Genomic DNA, 4,475 nt, shown 5'->3' with positions numbered 1-4,475 from the left:
AGTCACTATTGTTCATATTTGAAGGTCAGGTGTGCTTTTCTGTTTTTTCTTCAGTTCTTCCTCTTTTTTGGGGGGGTGGGGATGGGCGGGGGGTTCTTAGAGGAACAGAGCCCTTCTAGAGTTTGACCCTTGGGTCCCATCCAGAGCGGCCCTCTGAAATGACACCTTTGAAGCAGAGAATGAAGTTGCAGATTTTCTGAACTTGTGTTTGAGCAGCGAGTCCCGGGCCTGCTCTTTATGTCACGCTGCCCTCATTTGGGGGCGAGAAAGTGCTGGTCGCTGATGCTCTGAAACCGGGAGAGGGCCTGGTCCCCTTGGCCTCTGGCCTGGCGTAGCCGCCCCCTTTCCAGCTGTCTCCTCCTGTCGCAGAGCCTTTATCCCGGTGGTCAATGGTTGGCCAGGGCCTGGCAGGGCTGTCTCTCCCAGGCGGGAGGCGGGCAGGAACGGAGAGCCTGCGGCTGCTCGCAGCAGGGCCGGATCCCCGCTTGAGCTGGGGTGTCACCTGCCAAGCGGAATTGGGCACAGGAAGCGCCTGGCTCCAAGGCGCACTGTTTAATGTGGAGGTTCTGTTCCTCCGAAATGCACTTCTCCTGGCAGCTGCAGTGAAGGGAAGCTGTTGAGCTTCCCTCTCATGCCAGAATCACAGCCACTTTTTCCTGAGAAAGAAACAGGGCTGCAGACAGTTTTACTCATTAAAGACTTCTTTTCCTCTTAAATCTGTTTTTGTACAAAAAAAAAAATTTTTTTTTTGCACGAACGGAAAAGTAAAACGGATGATATTGAAATAAACAAGGCGTTTGTGATAGGAAGGTTAAAGCAGATTGTTGGGGGTGGGGACGGGGGGTTGGCTTCGCCCCACGTTTCTGCACACAGGCTGCTCCCAGCCCGGTGAGGGTGGGAGTGAGATTTCAGGACTCTGCTCACCTCCCAGCCCTCAGGCGCTGTCTTCTCCAAGTGTCTTGGGGTTTCACCTGGGAAGGGAACTGTCACTTATGAAGAGCCTACTAAGTGCTGGGCGTGGAGCACGGGTGAGCTCATTCTTTAAAGAAAGTTGAGGCTCAAATGGATTTGGGCAACCAGTCAGGGATATTACAGAGCTGGGATTTGAACCTCCATCTACCTGACCTCAGATGTCACCCTCTTTTCGCCATACTTTGTTACCCTGAGCAGTTGTGTTTGGAGCTGGGGCTGTACAAGGAGGAGGAGAATGAGAAGAAAGAAGATGGAGGAGCGGACATCCTGCCTGGCGAGATAACACAAGATGCTGACCACTGTGAGTGAACGAGGCCCCAGGCGCTGGGTCCTGACCAAGATGGGTGGGTGATTTGGGGGAGGGTGTGGGGTGTGGATGGGATTGGTTGGATAACCAGGATGGGCTTCCTGGAGGGGGCAGGTCCTGGCCTCGCAGCAGTGTGAGCACAGGCAGGAAAGGTGAGAGCTGCCTTGGGTGTGAGGAGGTGAGTCAGGGTGGGGTAGTGATGGTTGTAATGAGAATATAAGTGTTGAAGTGCAAGGAGCGGATCCAGTTGGGGAGTCTGTTGCAAAGGCAGAGCCCTGAGCTGGGAGGCAGGAGTCTGGGTCTTGCCCTGGCTCCGCCACTGGCTTGCTGTGAGATCGTGGGCAAGCCCCTTTCCTCTCAGGGCCTTGGATTGTCTGCCCATAAAATGATGGAGTTGAACCCGAGGATCCCCAATGTAGGGTCCCAGGAAGAGAGAAGGTGACAGCAGAATCTAAAAAGCCTTCTTAGCGTTAGAATCATGAAATGTTAGTGCGAAAAAGAATCATCGGCTGAACCACCTTCCTTTATGTCTTAAAGGGTGAGTATTTGTTTTCCAGGTGAAGGAAGGGAGGTGGGAAAGAGAAGAAAGGGCATTTCCAGCAGAGGGTATAGTGTGAGCAAAGGCACGAATGATGTTGAATAAATAACTCCGTGGGTGGAGGAAGAGCCAAGCGCTCAGACAGGTGAGGGAGATGGGGCCAGACCTTGGAGAACCAAGAGGCTTTGGTTCCATCCTCTGGGCCATGGGAGGCCATTGACGGGGTGGGACACACTCCAAGGGGCAGTTTTGAAAGATCGCTTTGGCAGTTTCCTTGATGATGGATTAGACAGGGGCTGGCGGTGGGGCCAGGCAAGGGACGAGAGCAGAAAGACTGGCGAGGAAGCTCTGGTGAGAGGGTGACCGTCTGAGCAGGGAGCAGAGTGGGTAGGTTGAGGACAGCCTCTGCTCCAGAGGAACAGATAGGGCTTGGCGATTGATTGGATGTGGGGATGGTCAGGGGGAGGGAGAGTCAGGACTCCCAAGTTCCTGGCTTGGCGATATTCACTGAGACAGGAAACACAGGAGGAGGGATAGGTTTTTTTTGGGGGGAAAGATGATGAGCTCAGTAATGGATTAGGTGAGTCTGAGGTATCAATAGAATATGCATGTAATGGGCTTTTTCTTTCTTGTTTTCATTCATTCATTGAGTCATTGTTTATTGAACACTTACTATGTGCCAGGCATAGCTGGGTACCACCTTCCTGGAGCTGTCCATCTAGAAAGTTTTCCTAAGCTGAACCTCGGTCTGCTGATTTCTACCCACTGGCTTTCTTCTGCCCTTCAGGACCTCTCAGGAGGGTACCGTCCTTCAGAAACCGGTGAGCGTGGCTCCCCACATCACCTCTGGCTCAGGGAACACGGAGCTGTGGAGAGAATGCGGACTTCAGACACTTGTAAAGAGATGGATTTCAGCCGAGTGCCTCTCTGTGCGGCCTCATTTGTTAAGTGGGTTTAATAAAACCTCTCGGACAGGCAGTGGTGTGCTGGAGTCGGTTCCTACTGGCTTGTTTGTTTTCCTATTCAATATGATGTTAATTTCAGGTATTCAGTCTAGGCCAGGGGTGGGCAAACTTTTTGACTCGAGGGCCACAATGGGTTCTTAAACTGGACCGGAGGGCCGGAACAAAAGCATGGATGGAGTGTTTGTGTGAACTAATATAAATTCAAAGTAAACATCATTACATAAAAGGGTACGGTCTTTTTTTTTTTTTTTAGTTTTATTCATTTCAAACGGGCCGGATCCGGCCCGCGGGCCGTAGTTTGCCCACGGCTGCCCTAGACTCTAGGGTTAGACATTTATATAACTCATGAAGCGATTCCGCTGTTACTAGTAAGTCTAGCACCCACCACACACAATTATCACAGCATGATTGGCTCTATTCCTATGCTGTTCTCCCATTGGCTTAGAGAACTCATTGAGGGCGTCCCTTCCCAACTCTGTGTTCAGTGACATCCCACTGGTAGCCTGCAGTGGATCCCGGTGGGAACATTGACACCACAGGAATTGGCAAACGCTATAAACCAAGGCTTGCCTTTTCCTCCAGATCGCTGGCTGGCACATATTTACCAGCATCCCACTGCTTACACAGTGACGGTTAGGTGGATGGGTGTTGAGCACCTGGTCCCGGGCACCTACGTAGGCACACACAGCGGGTACGTCATAGTGTGACTACCTTCTGCTTTGACATTTCCCTTGTGCGGGAAAAACTACTGTTTCATTTGTTCAGAATAACAACCCCCCTTTAACCAGGGGCTGTCCCCTCTCTTATCTCAGACCACGGGGTTTCAGCGAAAGCTGCCGTCTCCCCTCGGCCTCCACAGAGGGGTGGAGGGAAAGGCACGAGGATTTCGGAGTCTCATGAATCTAGGTTTGAATCTTGGCTCTGCCGCCTGCTAGCTATGTAATAACCCTGGGCAAGTTTTTTAATCACTCGGAGCCTCAATTAAGTCACCTGTAAGCCGAGGATGGACAAGCCTCCCTCATTAAGTTGTTGTGAAGATGAAATGAGGTAATGGGTGTGTGGGTGCACAAGGACCTGGCACCGAGGCCCCAGTTTCAGTGAAAGCTTGACCAATGCTGGCCTCCTCCCCTACAACCTCCCGTGTGGACCGGGGAGACAGCTCCGACGACGGGGGCTGGGGGAGGGAGGAATTAGGGCTGCATCCTTGGGAGAGATGCCTGCTGGTGGAACATGTAGGCCGGGAGAGGCTGTGGGCTATAGGACCCTCCAAATGTATTCCGAGAGCAGTGGAGGGGAACTCCCAGGCCGCAGTGCACGCTTCCAGGGCCCTCACCTGCAGATCAGCAGATAGACCCCTATCATCCGCTCGGCTTGTGGCTTTCTGGGGCGGCTGCGGCAGCCTGGGCAGAGCTGATTTACCACCCCAGCCCCAAGCAGATTAAATCACCCAGAGTCATTTGAATTTTACCCGGCCTTGTCACACAAATCTTAGAAACTGCTGTCTGGCAAGAAAACTTTGTACTTTTTGGAGGAAGTTTCAGAGCTCTAGAAATTGAGGTGAAGTCGGGAAAAGGAGGTGGTGCCAGGGGCTTCTGTATCTTCAGGTCAGGCCTGAGCTGGGGAGTGGAGGAGGAGAAAGGCGTGCGTGTGTGTGTGTGTGTGTGTGTGTGTGTGTGAGGGGGGGGGACATATT

The 4,475-nt window shown here is 52.4% G+C and overlaps 1 long non-coding RNA gene across 1 annotated transcript; it reads left to right on the top strand.

Moving 5' to 3' along the window:
- The first annotated feature begins 1,051 nt into the window (after window positions 1-1,051).
- Window positions 1,052-2,702, top strand: LOC102416903. Its single transcript, XR_002831735.1, has 3 exons — window positions 1,052-1,273; window positions 1,641-1,817; window positions 2,605-2,702. It is a non-coding gene; the product is annotated as an uncharacterized LOC102416903 (long non-coding RNA).
- Window positions 2,703-4,475: the final 1,773 nt, after the last annotated feature.

Source organism: Myotis lucifugus, unplaced genomic scaffold, assembly GCF_000147115.1.
Source record: "Myotis lucifugus unplaced genomic scaffold, Myoluc2.0 scaffold_260, whole genome shotgun sequence".
Taxonomy (NCBI): domain Eukaryota; kingdom Metazoa; phylum Chordata; class Mammalia; order Chiroptera; family Vespertilionidae; genus Myotis; species Myotis lucifugus.
This window is presented reverse-complemented; position numbering and strand designations above follow the sequence as displayed.